Raw genomic sequence first — 20,529 nt, 5'->3', positions numbered from 1 at the left:
AGATATTTGACAAAGTTTTACGACACTCACCACAGCTTCTCCTGGAATGACACACGCTGATAGGCGTGCTCTTCCGTTGTCTCTCTGGATCATTCATGGCCATTGCATTTCTTAATTGCAGTTCGCCATTTTTTAACATGTGCTAATGAAGGTCTTACCGGCATTTGTCATTTCACATCCCAATGGCATTTCCACCCTATATGGAATATGAACCATGTACACAGAGTTGCAGCTTGAGTAGTAGCAGTCTATTGCAATTTCTGGTCAATTTGACGCTGAAAGTGTGACGTGACGTTCAGCTGAATCTTTGGAAACCCTGCAAAGAGTGTGAAAATAAGATTGGTTTGTGAATTGTGAAGAAAAATCCTTATGATTATTTTCTGGAAGCTCATTCTTGACTGGGTGCTTCACCCCAAAATAATAGTTATGTCATTATTTATTCACCTTCATGTCATTATAAACCTGTATGACACTTTCTTCTTTGAAACACCAAAGAAGATATTTTGAGAAATGTCTCCATATAATGGAAGATTGAAATCTGGCATTGTCAAAATATATCACATCTAAGTTTTAGTAATTGATTTCTAAGATGTATTTAACATTAAGTTCACTTAAAAAAGCCAGTTCTTTCATCATTTATTTACCCATTCTGTCTATCTATTTAAAACCTGTATGACTTGAATATGTGTGTTTGCACGCATCGAGTGTATATGTATGTGCGAGTGTTTTATAGATGTGTGTGTGCAGAGTTTGTTTGTATGTGCGAGTGTTGTTTAGATTTGTTTGCACGCATCGAGTTTATATGTATGCGTGAAAAAGTGTACATGCATGCATTACTAACATAATATGTATTGGTATGGATTTCACATTAGTGCGCACATGTTTTTAATATGTGTTTGCTTGAACATCCAATACTATACATGTATATGTGAGCAATGTATATGTGTGTATGCACGCTTTTATATGTATTCATAAGCGCAGTTTGATTTAAACCCTATACGGCGACTCATATCCTCCCTCCAGCCACTCACTCGCTCTGGTTTCATTACAGTGTGCTCCTTAGCACTGGGAGCTGCTGTCCATAAGGTGCCTCTGCGCACCAGCCATTTCAAACCCATCCTCCAGTATTTGGGCCACGTCTTCTAATTTGCATACACTCCTCAATCATCAAATGCCCAATCCTAAATCCCCAAAACCTCAAACCTAAATGGCTAAATGATTAAATGCCCAATCCTCAATCCTCAAATTCCCAATCCTAAATCCCCAAAACCTCAAACCTAAATGGCTAAATGATTAAATGCCCAATCCTCAAATTCCCAATCCTCAAATTCCCAATCCCAAATTCCCAATCCTAAATCCCCAAAACCTCAAACCTAAATGGCTAAATGATTAAATGCCCAATCCTCAAATTCCCAATCCTCAAATTCCCAATCCCAAATTCCCAATCCTAAATCCCCAAATCCTCAAACCTAAATAGCTAAATGATTAAATCCCTAATCCTACATACAAAATGCCCAATAATAAATACCAAATGCCCAATCCTATATACCAAATAAATTTTCGACTTGGACATTTAGTTTCAAATTTAGACTTTTAGTTTTGGTTTAAGACTTTTAGTTTTAGACTTTAAATTTACAATCTGACCAGCTAAATCCTGCCCCTGGGGGGAACTGTTGGAGCTCCGTCACGGGGAAGCCTGTTGTTGGGTAACCCTGGAGGTTGACATGAACATGAGCGGTTTCAAATGGCTTTAATTACTTAATGTAATAAGTTTGCGCATATTTAAAGAAACCGTTCAACCGAAAAAGAAAACGTGGTTATTTTCTCACATTTGCTAAAACTGTGCATCCTCGTCTTAAAAAGCGTCTGTTGTAACTCCACATGTTATTCGCCCTGTACATCTCCTTCCACTTTTTTGCAGATGACATGCAAATTTGTCTGCCTGTGCGGAAAATAACCACAGCGTTGGACCCCATCGTGATTTGTCTAAACGAGGTTAAAACATGGCTATAAAGTAAAAATGAATGTAAAACCGAGCTCGTCTGGTTTGGGGGACCTGCTCTGCACAAGAGGCCTAATTAAGGTGAACTGACCCCCTTGTGTAGACCAGAAGTCAGAAATGTATGGGTACTCGTGGATAATAACTTATATATTGAAAAACAGATAAATTCAGTTGTGAGGTCAGCATTTTTTCATCTGAGATGTCAAATAATTTCTTCCTCCATCAGATCTGGAGAAGTTGATCCATGCTTTTGTGTTTTCCCGACTCGACTACTGTAATTCGCTGTACGTGGGTGTCTGCACTAAACAGGCTGCAATTGGTTCAAAATGCTGCAGCTAGACTTTTAACAGGGAGCCGCAAATAAAATCATATCTCCCCTATTTTGACTTCCTTGAGCTGGTTACCCCGTCCAAGATAGAATTGACTTTAAACTAAGGATTAAACAGACTTGCACCTTCCTATTTAGCTGAGCTCCTTCGGGTATTTAAGCCACAGAGTTCTTTAAGATCCTCAAACTTAGGAAAACTGTGCATTCAAAGGACCAAATATAAGTCAAGGGGGGATCGGGCCTCTGCGGTGGAAGCGCCAAAGATATAGAATAGCCTACCACTCCACATTAGACATGCTCCTACACTAACATCCTTTAAGAGTCGTCTGAAGATGCATCTCCTCTGTACAGCCTCTGCGAATGTAGAGGGGTGAGATTGTGTGTCTGTATATTTTAAAGGTGATATTTTTTATGTTGTTTGGATTTCTCTCATATTTTATTGTGTAGTGTATTGTACAGCACCTTATTACTACAATGTTCCGTTGTTTAAAGAGAACTTTGTAAATAACTATAAACTAAATTTAACTAAACTGTAAAGTGAACTAAACCGTAAAGTGAACTTTCAATTCAATTTTATTTATATAGCGCTTTTCACAATGTGCATTGTTCCGAAGCAGCTTTACAGGGGGAAATAAGAAAAACTCAAAAAAGGTAAAACACAGTACATGGTGTTTACATATCAAGTTATATTATTCTAGTAAATAATATCTAATGTCAGCAGTCTCCCGGTGGTTTATTTAGCATATTTTGCATTAAGTGAATGCTTGGCTATTCCAGATTTTAGGTGCTACGTATGAGAAAGCTCGACCCCATTTGGTGGATTTAGTTATCTAGATGTTATCAAAAGTTCTGAGTTTTGAGATCTTAGAGAGCGTGATGGTTTGTAGTGTGATAGAAGCTCTGTTAGGTAGGTAGGGGCTAAACCCTTTAAGGCTTTATAAGTGATTAAACGAACTTTAGATTCAATACGATACTTCATGGGTAGCCAGTGATGGATTGATAACATTGGGGTTATGTGGTCGTATTTTCTGGACCTGGTAAGAACTCTGGGCAGCTGAACTAACTGTAGTTTGTTAATTAATGATGCAGGACAACCACTAAGAAACTATCATCTGGTCTTGATGAGATAGCCGAGTATCATCCGGATAGCAGCTAGAGGTCTTCTCGGGTCCAAAGATCTTTACCCGACTTGAAATGACCCTAATCCCTTTTACCCGAACCCGACATGCCAAATTTTTTTTTAAAGCCCCGACCCATCGTATATTTTTTTCAAACCCGACTAGACCTGAATGTAAACCGACGTTTATTAATGAAAATGAAATTGATATGGCAATGAAAACGTTGATCCTCTTGTTTTGCTCTGGCAAATTGCGCAAACTCAGGCTAAATAGCCTACGCAAAACAGTATAAAGACACAGCTTAATCCAGTTTCCTGATTTATCCCACAGCTATAAAACCCGATAAATATTATTTAAATCTAAATAAGGTATCACAGTCTACGCATTTGGCTGCACCGATCTTTTTTTCCTCCTTATCAACAATTACAACAAATGTTGTCCATACCGATGATGACCATGGTTGTTTTACTTCTGTATATTCGTCATCTTTTTAGCGATGTCTGATATTGCCTCCATGTCATGCTAATCTGACGACACAATTAGGACCAAGGTAATCGCGACAGTGTACATTCAGAATTTATTGACAGGTCTGGCTCAATGTTAATTAGCCTACGATCCAACCACAAGATGTCGCAAGAGGAGAGTTGGTAACTACACGCACACACGAGCGACGCGCTGTTATTGTACAGGATAGTTCGGGGACCCGTTTCAGAAAGCAGGGTAAGTGCAAACTCAGAGTAAGTTAACCCCAGAAAACGGGATACTCTGGGTTTTCAGTTTCAGAACGCGAGGTATATCAAACCCGTGACCGCGGGGTAAGTCAAGCCTGTTTCAGAAATCAAGGTGTCTTATACTTAGAGTGAGTAACCATAGTAACCTACTCTGTGAACCTAACCTGGTCGGCAGCAGGTTTTATTCCACTAACCCGAGGTTTGTTTCAATCTCCGCCCCTTTTAGAAGCGCGAGTGGTGTTGAAATTGCCTTCGCCGTTTGTTTTTTCATTCGTTTTCCTTAATCGCGCACAAGTTCGTAACACAGACATTAAATGTCCGTTTATTCAGGAACCCGTAGACGAGGAAGCTGCATTCATTCAGAGAGAGTTACATTTACGTCGGGAGAGAATATATGGTGAAGCCACGTTTGGATGTTTTATCATATCCGGAGGATTCTTTATTTGAGCGGCACAGTTTTTCTTTACAGTCCATTAAATATATTCATAATCTGCTTCATCCTTACATCACAAACCTCACTCGTCGTGGCTGCGCTCTTACATCTGAGCAGATTCTCTGTATGGCTTTACGTTTCTTTACTAATGGAAGCTTTCTTTATAACACCGGGGATGCAGAACACGTTAGCAAGGCAACTGTATGCAGAGTAAGAAAAGTGTGCATCGCTCTCAAGCACTTTATATACATTTGTGTTAAGTTTCCTATGAGAACCATCAAAGAGGAGTTTCATAAGATTGCAGGTGAATGGTGAACGTCTTTCTGAATAAGCTGATCAAATAAATGTGCTCTTGCTGCCAACTCTAATAATTCAAATACCCTTTAGGATTTCCCAATGTGATTGGGTGCACATTTAAAAGGTCCCACTCGCCCCGTTCTTCTCTGGCTTCGAAGTGCCGTCGGTCAGAACGAGGGACGGGCGCTCTAACCACGAGCCTAACGACCGCAGTCCCTATTGCGTCTGTCGCTAGAGCATCTCTAGCTGGCCTCCATTAGACATAGCTGGAGCAGGGGCAAGCATGGCCAGTTTTTTGTCTTCTACAGCCACAGTGCTCGGTTCTCATATACTCAAAACTTTCAAGGCCAGTTTATTAAATATATCAAACATTTCCCAGTCAGGCATCCTACTACCAAGAGCATTTAAACTCATCGGACTGAATGATGTTTTTATATTTTATTCTCAGCTGCTGCCATGTTCTTTTTATTGCAGAAGGATTGCACCTACATGACAAAAAATCGTAGGTATATATGTTTATATATACATATATATATATAGTGCCTCCAATTCGACTGGCGAGAAATAAACGGAGCGCTTTTTGTCACGTGGCGTTGCCATGGTGAATCGTGTTATCTTCGCTCAATTGATGATGGCTTTTTAAAGCCGCGGTGAACACGAGTAACCTCGGGTGAATTTACTCAGAGTGGATTGAACTGATTGAAACCAGCTGTTCTGAAACAGAAAACTCAGAGTAGCGATTATCTGAGTAAATCAACTCAGAGTTCATATTTTAACTCAGTGTTGCTTGAACCTCCTTATTGAAACGGGTCCCGGGTCTTCCTCGGGTCAAATCAGCAAAAAACATTTTTACTTTATATGACCTGAGACCCGAAGAACCTAAAAATATACCCGACCCGTGTCCGAAGCTCCCGTGAATATTTTAGAGCCGAACCCGCTCAGGTCTCTGGCCAGACCTCGGGTTTTCGCATCTAAGTGGACTCATGGAGACCTCTAATAGCAGCGCTGTTTCAGTAATATGATGCGATCTAAAGCCTGACTGAAATTTTTCGTGTATGTCATTATTTTCTAAGAATGAGTGGACACTTCTGGGGTCTAATACGTAAGTTGTAGGTTTAGATGTTGCAATAAGTTCAATTAAATCTTCCTGTTTTATAGGTGAAAAACACTGTAGCCTTTCTTTTGGAGTGATGGTTTGTACTAATTCATATACTTGGAGGTTGAGTTTTTACAATTTTGTCTCGAATGTTTTCGATTTTCTCTGTAAAAATTTCATGAATTAATTGCTATCAAGGTGCGGCGGAATAACCAGGTCAGGTGATGTCTGTTTATTTGTTAATTTAGCGACTGTGCTAAATAAAATCCTTGGATTGTTTTTGTTGGTTTCTATGAGGTGCTCAGCCTTTGCTGCTTTTAGTGCCTTTTTATAACAGTTTGCGCTCTTTCCACACAATTTTAAAGAGCTCTAATTGGGTTTGCTCCAGTTTACGTGTTTCTCTTTTACGGGCGCGAGTGGTGCTACTGTGCCATGGTGCTATATTTTTCGCATTCATCTTTTTTGACTTCATAGGTGCGACAGCTTCTAATGTATTAAAGAAAATAGTGGCCAATTTGCTGGTCATGTCATGGAGCGATTCTGTATTTATTGGTATGGTTATTAAAGGAGTCAGATCTGGCAAGCTCTTTGCGTAACTATCTTTAGCAGTCGAGGTAATTGTTCTACCCTGTCGATACAGAGTTAAACGGCTGATTCCTGCAGTGCGCGATGTGATCGCGACATCGTCACTTTGAGGTATAATATCTATATTGGTTAGATCGGCTCTGTGAGATATGATCAAGTCTAGTGTGATTAAATCGATGAGTGGGTCCTTTGATATGTTGTATTACTTCAAAATATTGTAGTAGTTCTGTAAACGCCACAGCTATTGCATTGTTAGCACGATCTACGTGGATATTAAAATAAAAAGTATAAGAAGTCCGAGAACTCTTTCAGAAAATCTGTGTAGGGACCAGGGGGTCTATAAACAGTAGCCAATGTAAAAGAAAGCAATGTTTTTTTACTTTTGTTTGGAAGAATTATGTTCAACGCAAGCACTTCAAATGATTTAAATTCATGCTCTGTGCTCTGAGTTACAGTAAGAAAGTCTCTAAAGATTGTATCGACACCACCACCTCGACCAACCTGACGTGGCTCATGCATATATAGCTTGGTGGGGTACACTCATTTAGACCGAAATAATCATTTGATTTAAGCCAGCTTTCTGTAAGGGATCTATCTATTGGTCATCATTACACATCATCTCAATCTCAAAAATAGATTTGTTGGAATGCCTGAGTCATATGACAACAAGTTTTTGGAGTTCCCTTTGGTCATCTTCACAGATCTCACGATTAGAAAATGGTCAAGACAGAATCCGGAAAAACGCAGCAGAAATGTAACATCAATGTTATCAGAACAGTGCATATTGAGTATGACCCACTTACGTAGATGTAATGGGTTGTTTTTCCTTCAAGCAGGTTTACCTGAAGCAGGCTGACAGCGAGAATAATGGACCGTGTGCAAAGAACCACAGAGATCATACCGGTGTTGCCAACTTAGCGCCTTTGTCGCTATATTTAGCGAGTATTCAGACCCCTCTTGCGACACATTTTCAAAAAAGCGACTAGCGACAAATCTAACGACTTTTTCTGATGTTATTGGAGACTTTTGGAGACTCTGAAGTTAGAGCACATATTGTTCTTAATCTTCACAACGAGCAGCGGGTGCTGCCCTGAGCCGCACGCCCGCACCAAAGCACTCACAGGCGGCTCAGTCCTCGCGAAGCAGCCCCTCCCCCGGCTGCAGTCAGAGCAGGAGATGTTCACCCCTCCGCGTCCAGACTGCAAATGATCGCGCGCATGTGCAGAAAGCCGCCGCCGGCTGATCCTGCCCGGGCTTACAATTCAGCATGAAATATAAAATGTTCTTTGTCTAAACTAATTAAATCACCGCAGAAAAATAAATCCTCTCACAACCTCAGTCACTTTACTCTCGTCTACTGTGTGTGTGCCTCTCTGTGACACAGTGGCGGCTGGTGAAAAATATTCTCGGTGGGGCTGTGCCATACTTTTTTGTTTCCGTAACCATCGCAATAAAATTTAACACAAACTGCAGGACAGCAGTGCTCAGTGAAATAGTCAGTAATTATTTAATGCCAATATTAAAAAGTTGAGGCATTCGTACACAAAAACATAAACATCATGATGCACAAACACAAGCCTTTTATTTGCATTTAAACTGAACTTGTAAACAATTGACTATTTCTACATATAAGTAACATCTTTTGGAAAGGCTGTTGGTGCCATTGGTAGTAAATAGGCAACACAATATGCATGCTGTCAGAACAGAGTGGAAAGTGGACAATAACATTAAATTATTATAAAGTTTATAGGAATTCTTACACTGTATAAAGGATGTATAATATAGAAATGGATATCAAGTGGCTGAACTCAAACCTTTGACTGGAAGAATAGCATAAAGTATTTTATGATCAAACTAAATGTAACTAATTGTTAATGTGCTCCAGAACTGCAACAATTAATTGATACAAAACATATATACAGTAATATTAGCAAACACACTATTAACATTTTTTAGAGTACCATATATAACTGAATGATTTTTATGCTAAGGTCAACTATATACAAAGAAACGTGTGTGTGTGTGTGTGTGTGTGTGTGTGTGTGTGTGTGTGTGTGTGTGTGTGTGTGTGTGTGTGTGTGTGTGTGTGTGTGTGTGTGTGTGTGTGTGTGTGTGTGTGTGTGTGTGTGTGTGTGTGTGTGTGTGTGTGTGTGTGTGTGTGTGTGTGTGTGTGTGTGTGTGTGTGTGTGTGTGTGTGTGTGTGTGTGTGTGTGTGTGTGTGTGTGTGTGTGTGTGTGTGTGTGTGTGTGTGTGTGTGTGTGTGTGTGTGTGTGTGTGTGTGTGTGTGTGTGTGTGTGTGTGTGTGTGTGTGTGTGTGTGTGTGTGTGTGTGTGTGTGTGTGTGTGTGTGTGTGTGTGTGTGTGTGTGTGTGTGTGTGTGTGTGTGTGTGTGTGTGTGTGTGTGTGTGTGTGTGTGTGTGTGTGTGTGTGTGTGTGTGTGTGTGTGTGTGTGTGTGTGTGTGTGTGTGTGTGTGTGTGTGTGTGTGTGTGTGTGTGTGTGTGTGTGTGTGTGTGTGTGTGTGTGTGTGTGTGTGTGTGTGTGTGTGTGTGTGTGTGTGTGTGTGTGTGTGTGTGTGTGTGTGTGTGTGTGTGTGTGTGTGTGTGTGTGTGTGTGTGTGTGTGTGTGTGTGTGTGTGTGTGTGTGTGTGTGTGTGTGTGTGTGTGTGTGTGTGTGTGTGTGTGTGTGTGTGTGTGTGTGTGTGTGTGTGTGTGTGTGTGTGTGTGTGTGTGTGTGTGTGTGTGTGTGTGTGTGTGTGTGTGTGTGTGTGTGTGTGTGTGTGTGTGTGTGTGTGTGTGTGTGTGTGTGTGTGTGTGTGTGTGTGTGTGTGTGTGTGTGTGTGTGTGTGTGTGTGTGTGTGTGTGTGTGTGTGTGTGTGTGTGTGTGTGTGTGTGTGTGTGTGTGTGTGTGTGTGTGTGTGTGTGTGTGTGTGTGTGTGTGTGTGTGTGTGTGTGTGTGTGTGTGTGTGTGTGTGTGTGTGTGTGTGTGTGTGTGTGTGTGTGTGTGTGTGTGTGTACAGTGAAATAGTCAGTAATTATTTAATGCCAATATTAAAAAGTTGAGGCATTCGTACACAAAAACATAAACATCATGATGCACAAACACAAGCCTTTTATTTGCATTTAAACTGAACTTGTAAACAATTGACTATTTCTACATATAAGTAACATCTTTTGGAAAGGCTGTTGGTGCCATTGGTAGTAAATAGGCAACACAATATGCATGCTGTCAGAACAGAGTGGAAAGTGGACAATAACATTAAATTATTATAAAGTTTATAGGAATTCTTACACTGTATAAAGGATGTATAATATAGAAATGGATATCAAGTGGCTGAACTCAAACCTTTGACTGGAAGAATAGCATAAAGTATTTTATGATCAAACTAAATGTAACTAATTGTTAATGTGCTCCAGAACTGCAACAATTAATTGATACAAAACATATATACAGTAATATTAGCAAACACACTATTAACATTTTTTAGAGTACCATATATAACTGAATGATTTTTATGCTAAGGTCAACTATATACAAAGAAACGTGTGTGTGTGTGTGTGTGTGTGTGTGTGTGTGTGTGTGTGTGTGTGTGTGTGTGTGTGTGTGTGTGTGTGTGTGTGTGTGTGTGTGTGTGTGTGTGTGTGTGTGTGTGTGTGTGTGTGTGTGTGTGTGTGTGTGTGTGTGTGTGTGTGTGTGTGTGTGTGTGTGTGTGTGTGTGTGTGTGTGTGTGTGTGTGTGTGTGTGTGTGTGTGTGTGTGTGTGTGTGTGTGTGTGTGTGTGTGTGTGTGTGTGTGTGTGTGTGTGTGTGTGTGTGTGTGTGTGTGTGTGTGTGTGTGTGTGTGTGTGTGTGTGTGTGTGTGTGTGTGTGTGTGTGTGTGTGTGTGTGTGTGTGTGTGTGTGTGTGTGTGTGTGTGTGTGTGTGTGTGTGTGTGTGTGTGTGTGTGTGTGTGTGTGTGTGTGTGTGTGTGTGTGTGTGTGTGTGTGTGTGTGTGTGTGTGTGTGTGTGTGTGTGTGTGTGTGTGTGTGTGTGTGTGTGTGTGTGTGTGTGTGTGTGTGTGTGTGTGTGTGTGTGTGTGTGTGTGTGTGTGTGTGTGTGTGTGTGTGTGTGTGTGTGTGTGTGTGTGTGTGTGTGTGTGTGTGTGTGTGTGTGTGTGTGTGTGTGTGTGTGTGTGTGTGTGTGTGTGTGTGTGTGTGTGTGTGTGTGTGTGTGTGTGTGTGTGTGTGTGTGTGTGTGTGTGTGTGTGTGTGTGTGTGAAGCTACGGGAGAAGCCGCGCATATAGCCTACTGCTTCCCTTTTTCGCTAGCCTGCTGTTTGATTGAGAGGTCAGGTTGATCTGGGCCCAGCTCTTTCACCCGAACTTTCTCCGACAAAGTTCTCCTCTCAAACGGATCTTGGAGGAGAGATTTCACCGAGTTAGGGTTGGGTCTTGGAGGAGTAACGTCCGCGCTCGCCATTGTCGTTTAGTAAAAATGGCGCCCCTAGAGCCCAGTCCTTATTTTATCAGGGCTTGGGGCGATAAAATGATCGCCCTTCTTGGATTCTATTTAAGAACGCTGATTGGCTAAATTTTATGTCATACATTCATATCTTCAATTAGCAATTGGCTTAACTGCTACATAGACCCGCCTCCTTGGGGCGCTTTCTCTATCGCCCCAGAGCTGATGAAGCGGTCAGACAGGCAGAGGAAAGGTTGCAAATATGATTTTGTATCATATTTTACATGTATTACTGGGTGCATTCCATATTTAAAACACACAAATATTGACATACTGATGTTTTTCTCATTATTATTACTATTTTTGTTTTAATTGTTTTAATTTTTTTTTGTGGCTTAAGGGGGGCGGCGCCCTAGCGCCCTCTATTGGCCGGCCGCCACTGCTGTGACATAAGATAAACTAGCCTGCTAGCTCATCATGTCTCAGTCTAAATTTTGTTAATCTAGATTGTGTAAGCATTTACTTTTTAAATGTTATGGTTAAACATGTTCATATTTTACTGTGACTTGTTGTAGGCTGGTTATTAAACCAAGGCAAGTATGTGATGACATCATTTGGCGACTTTTAGGACAGCCAATAGCTACTTTCCTTACTGAGGAGTTGGCAACACTGATCATACACACCACAATAACAAAGCCATCGAACAAGAGGAGGTAGTGTGTACTCTTCTGAGCTGAGAATAAGACAATAGTACATTATACTGACCAGATGAAGTTTACATGTCATTCTCATGTCAATAAAAGCTTTTTTCATATAGGCCTACCTGTTCCTGGAATATTCCAGTTCTTGAAGACACTACTGACGGTATCGAAGTAGTTATTTTCACCTTTCCAATACGATAACTGTGGAAGACAAAGACAATCTGCAAATAATTTGATTTTGATTTGATTTGATTCAATTTATTGTCATTACACACATACAAGTACAGTGCAACGAAATGTATTATAATAAATCGGATGGATTGATTCAGCAAATGTTAGTCTGTAAAATCACATATTATATTAAATTTACAGACCTTGATCAAAAACGTGTAACAGTCAGGCAACAGTCTGCAAATTGAGTCCTTTGAGCGCAAATGTATTCTCATCAACCAGCCTGTATTTAAAAAAAAGCAACAAGAAACATGTAAAAAGCTTAATTTGTGGTGCTTATCACATTTCACAATTACACTTTTTTTGTGTCATTTACATGTTCTGTTTGTTTTAGATATCCAAACCTATAAAAGTCCCGCTCAAAAAAAAGAGCATTGTTCGCTCTCCACGTTGCTGCTGTCTTCAGAGTTAAACAAACTGGAAAACACAATAGTCTACAGTTCAGGCATAATGATAGATATAATTATAGATTAGAATACTAAAACAAACAAAAGTGTAACATTCTTTAACCTAGAGTTTTCTGTTTATGAACGGCTGCCGTAGCTTCTTCAAAGCAAATAAAGCATCGACTGGTTTCATTTTCAAGCGAAATTAGTCACCTGTTTCAAGTTGTGCTTCAATACCATGAGATCCTTCAGATGGTTTCACGGTCCCTCACCGGTAGCTTTCTTTGCAGATGACCATGGGTAGAAATTCTCCACTCTCCTCTGCATAATAGGACTCACAAACATGTTTCCTTAAAAAACATTGTCCATCCATCCATTTTCTACCGCTTATCCGGGGCCGGGTCGCGGGGGCAGCAGTCTAAGCAGAGATGCCCAGACATCCCTCACCCTAGACACTTCCTCTAGCTCTTCCGGGGGGACACCGAGGCGTTCCCAGGCCAGCCGGGAGACATAGTCCCACCAGCATGTCCTAGGTCTTCCCCGGGGTCTCCTCCCGGTCGGACGGGCCCTGAACACCTTCCGGGGAAGGCGTCCAGTCGGCATCCGTAACAGATGCCCAAGCCACCTCAGCTGACCCCTCTCGATGTGGAGGAGCAGCGGCTCTACTCCGAGCTCCTCCCGGGTGACCGAGCTTCTCACCCTATCTCTAAGGGATCGCCCAGCCACCCTGCGGAGGAAGCTCATTTCAGCCGCCTGTATCCGGGATCTTGTCCTTTCGGTCATGACCCAAAGCTCATGACAATAGGTGAGAGTAGGAACGTAGATTGACCGGTAAATTGAGAGCTTCGCCTTGCGGCTCAGCTCTTTCTTCACCACGACGGACCGGTACATCGACCGCATTACTGCAGAAGCTGCACCGATCCGTCTGTCAATCTCCCGTTCCATCCTTCCCTCACTCGTGAACAAGACCCCGAGATACTTAAACTCCTCCACTTGAGGAAGGAACTCTCCACCAACCTGAAGTGGACAAGCCACCCTTTTCCGACTGAGGACCATGGCCTCGGATTTGGAGGTACTGATTTTCATGCCAGCCGCTTACATTGTATCAATACAATTATAGTAAATTTTATAGTTGTTTTTTTATTGTGCGGCAGGTCCAGACGTCCAGCCACGCTAAGGCCTGACAAGAAACTAATGTTTAAAAAACTCTCGGGGTGCTCGATGTTTCTCTGCAGCAGGCGGCAGGTCCTGTGCTACTCTACAGCAGGTGGCGGCAGGTCTCGAATTTGCTCTACAGCAGGTGCCGGCAGGTCCTGACGTCCACCACGCCAAAGCAAGATTGCACGTTGTAAATTGTCAAGAGCCCTTCCATATATAATCACCTGAAAAAAGCAAAAGGTGAGATTGCGTCAGTGTGCTTTTTACCCTAACATATCATAAAATAAATTTGCATTAATCCTTACAAAGATGACTCCAACTATGAGCAGCACAGGAATCAGCAGAGTGACTGGTAGATCTTTCAGCAAAGCTATGATGAATTCATTGATTTCCTGTCTGATGTTCTTTAGTGGATCGATGACCATGCTGGTGATGGTGACTACGATCGCCTAAAAACAAGAAAGAGGTAAAACACAGCTCAGTGTAGGTTGTTTATTGCTGTTGTACACTGCTAATGCATTGTTAGCACGATCTAGGTGGATATTAAAATCTCTGACAATCAGTACTTTATCAACGTTAACCAATAGGTCCGATAAGAAGTCTGCCAACTCTTTCATTTATATATATATATATATACATATGCATGTTCAATGTGTCTCTTATTTAGTTTTGGAAACAGATACAAACCTTAATTGGAGATACACGTAAAAGAGTGTTGACCAGCAGGACCTCATAATACTTTTTGCATGGATCCTCTTGCACTGTCAATGTACGTCGATACCACTCTGAATCAAAATAAATCAAAGATTGAACATTGTCATTAATTATGTAAAGTTTTGTGTTGACTACCAAAACCTTGTGAAGGACTTTTGCGTGCACTTGCAATATGCAAAACGAGTTATTGTGAGCGAATGTAAACATTTACAAAGGAATGCTGTTAGACAATGTGAAAATATTGCTACATGTCCCCTAAAGGGAAAGACATAGCCTACACAAAGCATCTCACCTGACACAATTTCCAGCCAGTCTAACGGTTTCATCCCAGAACATCTCGCGTGTAAGCTTCCCATCTGCACATGGTCGTTCTGGTGCCCAGCAAGCTCGAGCTAGCAAACAAAAAAATGGATCCACCTAACTGTCATCCGTTTATGATCAATGCATAGATATAGCACATACAAAGTACAGGATCTCTTTTAACTTCTAATATAGAGAAAAACAAAAAGGATGAACTTACCATATAAAGATGGACCCAGTTCCAGATCACACTTGTAAAAAAGCCGATGCCCAACAGAGTTTTGAACCCGATCCTTCTCCAAAGACTTTTCCTTAGCGTATCCATCGCTTGATCGCTTTCGCAGCTCACAGGTCGATTTGCGGTCGATGGTGCAGATGTATATTGACAGTACACACTCTTCCAATCGTCAACACTGTCGATGTTGCAGAGTTTCTGACGGATTTGCTGAATCAACTGCAATAATCATCCCCTAGCATCGAGAGCAATAAACAGCTTGTTGAAGATTTAAATCACTTCTATTGTAGATTTGAGACCCTAGACCAGACACTTTACACCCACCCTGACCATCTCTATACACAGGCATCAACACCTCCAGACATCCCCCTCTCCTCCCACCCTGCACTTCAGATCAGTGAGGATAACGTACGCCAGATCTTTAGAAAACAAAAGAGAAGAAAAGCACCAGGCCCAGACGGTGTTTCACCAGCCTGTCTGAAGACCTGCGCTGACCAGCTGGCCTCCATCTTCTCACTGATCTTCAACAGATCACTGGAGCTGTGCAAAGTCCCTTCGTGCTTTAAACGCTCCATCATCATCCCAATCCCAAAGATACCAAAGATCACTGGACTCAATGACTACAGACCTGTGGCTTTAACATCTGTTGCCATGAAGTCATTTGAAAGACTGGTGTTGGCTTATTTGAAGGTCATCACTGACCCTTTGCTGGACCCCCTGCAGTTTGCCTACAGAGCAAACCGGTCTGTGGATGATGCAGTTAACATGGGACTGCATTACACCCTACAACATCTGGACAAACCAGGGACTTATGCGAGGATCTTGTTCTTGGACTTCAGTTCTGCCTTCAATACAATCATCCCATCACTGCTCCAGACCAAACTGACCCAACTCTCTGTCCCTAGCTCTGTCTGTCAATGGATCACCAGCTTTCTGACAGTCAGACAACAGTTAGTCAGAATGGGCAAAATCATGTCAGACAGCCGCGCCATCAGCACTGGTGCCCCACAGGGATGTGTTCTCTCCCCACTGCTCTTCTCCCTGTACACCAACGACTGCACCTCTAAAGACCCCTCCATCAAGCTCCTGAAGTTTGCAGACGAAACTACTGTTATCGGTCTCATCCGGAACGGTGAAGAGTCTGCGTACAGACAGGAGGTGGAGCAGCTGGCTCTATGGTGGAGGTACAACAATCTGGAGCTTAACACGCTCAAAACAGTGGAGATGATAGTGGACTTTAGGAGAAACCCCCCTGCACTTCCCCCACTCATAACATTGTATCAATACAATTATAGTAAATTTTACAGTTGTTTTTTATTGTGCGGCAGGTCCAGACGTCCAGCCACGCTAAGGCCTGACAAGAAACTAATGTTTAAAAAACTCTCGGGGTGCTCGATGTTTCTCTTCAGCAGGCGGCAGGTCCTGTGCTACTCTACAGCAGGTGGCGGCAGGTCTCGAATTTGCTCTACAGCAGGTGCCGGCAGGTCCTGACGTCCACCACGCCAAAGCAAGATTGCACGTTGTAAATTGTTAAGAGCCCTTCCATATATAACCACCTGAAAAAAGCAAAAGGTGAGATTGCGTCAGTGTGCTTTTTACCCTAACATATCATAAAATAAATTTGCATTAATCCTTACAAAGATGACTCCAACTATGAGCAGCACAGGAATCAGCAGAGTGACTGGTAGATCTTTCAGCAAAGCTATGATGAATTCATTGATTTCCTGTCTGATGTTCTTTAGTGGATCGATGACCATGCTGGTGATGGTGACTACGATCGCCTAAAAACAAGAAAGAGGTAAAACACAGCTCAGTGTAGGTTGTTTATTGCTGTTGTACACTGCTAATGCATTGTTAGCACGATCTAGGTGGATATTAAAATCTCTGACAATCAGTACTTTATCAACGTTAACCAATAGGTCCGATAAGAAGTCTGCCAACTCTTTCATTTATATATATATATATATACATATGCATGTTCAATGTGTCTCTTATTTAGTTTTGGAAACAGATACAAACCTTAATTGGAGATACACGTAAAAGAGTGTTGACCAGCAGGACCTCATAATACTTTTTGCATGGATCCTCTTGCACTGTCAATGTACGTCGATACCACTCTGAATCAAAATAAATCAAAGATTGAACATTGTCATTAATTATGTAAAGTTTTGTGTTGACTACCAAAACCTTGTGAAGGACTTTTGTGTGCACTTGCAATATGCAAAACGAGTTATTGTGAGCGAATGTAAACATTTACAAAGGAATGCTGTTAGACAATGTGACAATATTGCTACATTGCTACAACTTCTAATATAGAGAAAAACAAAAAGGATGAACTTACCATATAAAGATGGAACCAGTTCCAGATCACACTTGTAAAAAAGCCGATGCCCAACAGAGTTTTGAACCCGATCCTTCTCCAAAGACTTTTCCTTAGCGAATCCATCGCTTGATCGCTTTCGCAGCTCACAGGTCGATTTGCGGTCGATGGTGCAGATGTATATTGACAGTACACACTCTTCCAATCGTCAACACTGTCGATGTTGCAGAGTTTCTGACGGATTTGCTGAATCAACTGCAGTAATCATCCCCTAGCATCGAGAGCAATGAACAGCTTGTTGAAGATTTAAATCACTTCTATTGTAGATTTGAGACCCTAGACCAGACACTTTACACCCACCCTGACCATCTCCATACACAGCCATCAACACCTCCAGACATCCCCCTCTCCTCCCACCCTGCACTTCAGATCAGTGAGGATAACGTACGCCAGATCTTTAGAAAACAAAAGAGAAGAAAAGCACCAGGCCCAGACGGTGTTTCACCAGCCTGTCTGAAGACCTGCGCTGACCAGCTGGCCTCCATCTTCTCACTGATCTTCAACAGATCACTGGAGCTGTGCAAAGTCCCTTCGTGCTTTAAACGCTCCATCATCATCCCAATTCCAAAGATACCAAAGATCACTGGACTCAATGACTACAGACCTGTGGCTTTAACATCTGTTGCCATGAAGTCATTTGAAAGACTGGTGTTGGCTTATTTGAAGGTCATCACTGACCCTTTGCTGGACCCCCTGCAGTTTGCCTACAGAGCAAACCGGTCTGTGGATGATGCAGTTAACATGGGACTGCATTACACCCTACAACATCTGGACAAACCAGGGACTTATGCGAGGATCTTGTTCTTGGACTTCAGTTCTGCCTTCAATACAATCATCCCATCACTGCTCCAGACCAAACTGACCCAACTCTCTGTCCCTAGCTCTGTCTGTCAATGGATCACCAGCTTTCTGACAGTCAGACAACAGTTAGTCAGAATGGGCAAAATCATGTCAGACAGCCGCGCCATCAGCACTGGTGCCCCACAGGGATGTGTTCTCTCCCCACTGCTCTTCTCCCTGTACACCAACGACTGCACCTCTAAAGACCCCTCCATCAAGCTCCTGAAGTTTGCAGACGACACTACTGTTATCGGTCTCATCCGGAACGGTGACGAGTCTGCGTACAGACAGGAGGTGGAGCAGCTGGCTCTATAGTGGAGGTACAACAACCTGGAGCTGAACACGCTCAAAACAGTGGAGATGATAGTGGACTTTAGGAGAAACCCCCCTGCACTTCCCCCACTCACCATCATGAACAGCACTGTGATTGCAGTAGAGTCATTCAGGTTCCTGGGCACCACCATCTCTCAGGATCTGAAGTGGGACGCTCACATCGACTCTATTGTAAAAAAGCCCAGCAGAGACTTTACTTCCTCCGGCAGCTGAGGAAGTTCAACCTGCCACAGGAGCTGCTCGTACAGTTCTACTCAGCTGTCATCGAATCCATCATCTGCACCTCCATCACCGTCTGGTTCGGCTCAGCCTCCAAAACTGACCTCGGAAGACTACAGCGGATAGTCCGGACTGCAGAGCGAATCATTTGCACTACTCTTCCTACACTTAAAGAACTGTACTCATCCAGAGTGGGTAAAAGGGCTCACAAAATTACCCTGGACCCCTCACACCCAGCACACTCTCTGTTTGAACTCTTACCATCTGGTCGACGCTACAGAGCACCGAGCACTAAAACATCCAGACACAGGAAGAGCTTCTTTCCTCAGGCCATCTACCTCATGAACAGTTAAATGTTCACCTTTTGCAATAAATGTGTGCAATATTTTTGTGCCAGATTTTTCGTATATAGCACCTTAAAATGTGTATATTTTAAACACCTGTAGATATCTCATAGAATCTGTATATACATATCATACACCCTACAGTGCAATAAATGTGTGCAATACTTTCCCTCAGACATTTCACATATATAAACTCATAACTTGTATATTTTAAACAAAAATTCCGGAGCTCTTCTGTCACACTGCACTTTCACCTTTGTGTGCTTAACTTTTATTTTTATTCTGTACTTTCGTTGCCTTTGTTGATTGTTACTTGTCTTGTAACCTTACTTGTGTACTGGAAGCTTCTGTAACCAAGACAAATTCCTCGTGTGTGTAAGCACACCTGGCAATAAAGCTTGTTCTGATTCTGATTATGTAAGTCAACGGTAAGCAAACGAGTAGCAGAATGAGCAAAACAAGCGTTTGCAGAGTTTATAAGATAACATCAGTGACGTCACGTGTTTTTGTCTTGCTGAGCTAGGTGTCAGAATTCTGCTGGAAAAAACCTTTGGAGTATTACCGCCACCTTCTCTATATCTTGGGAGTTGACTTTGTATTGTTCTGTTATTGTTATTTGTAGGCGTGATGCCCCTCTCACCCAAGAGGATCCTGGCCGGGGTTTCAGATAGCGCTGCGTCTCCAGCTCCTCCATCTTCAACACTGGGCTCCTCAACCTCCAGTATAAAAAGAAGCATTCCATTCTCCAAGCACTATATCCTATCCTCCAATCCTGTACTTTTTAAAAAGTTTACTCTTTCTGTAAATGCCTTCTTTGCTAATTTATCAGCCGTTTCATTCCCTGCAATCCCTATATGTGCTGGAATCCAACAAAAGTGCACTGTAATACCCTCTGCCTTTAATCTGCACTGAACTGAGTAGGAGAAATTATATTAACAGCGTGGTATTCAAAAGAATAGTTGTTGCATAATGAAGATAAATGGGGGATATATTTTCAATTATTGTTGATAAACAAATATGTGTCTCCTCCTCGTCCATTTTGGCAGGGAGAGTGAGAGAAGTAGTAGTTTGTGGAGAGAGCAGCGGGTGTGGCTAAGTCCTCAGGACGAATCCATGTCTCAGTAAGTGTCTCACTAAAACTGGATTGAACCAGTAGATATCAGTGTTCCCTCAGAAACACAGTTAAAGTTTACAAACTTATTTAATTGTAATAAAATTAGTTAAACTAAAGTGTTTTAAATATTCAAGTAAAACATTGATATATTTCTATTAAAACTGTATCATATACTAAAAATATATAACATTTCTCAAGATAAACTCGAGAATCGTGGATCTCGTAAAATGGCATTTAAAGGCAGAATACATGATGTCTTAAGATTGGTGAAGATACGTCCTATTCTGCCCCTGATTGGGTAATACTCGCTGCCAATCTTTGGTTTGATTGGTTTGCTGGTTAATCACGTCCGGCTCTGAAAGTGGATGCAAAAATACAGACGAGAGTGGGAGGAATCGAATACTTGGCTGGAAAGTGTCAGCGGCAATGAATATCAAGTCCATTGCACAATGTGTCGGCGAGTGTTCTCTGTGGCTCACTGTGGCCTGTCAGATGTGCGACAGCATGCCTCGGGAGAGCAACATTCACGGAATGCTGGAGCTCACCGAA

The sequence above is a fragment of the Barbatula barbatula genome (genome assembly GCF_947034865.1).
Source record: "Barbatula barbatula genome assembly, chromosome: 13".
NCBI lineage: Eukaryota > Metazoa > Chordata > Actinopteri > Cypriniformes > Nemacheilidae > Barbatula > Barbatula barbatula.
This window is presented reverse-complemented; position numbering follows the sequence as displayed.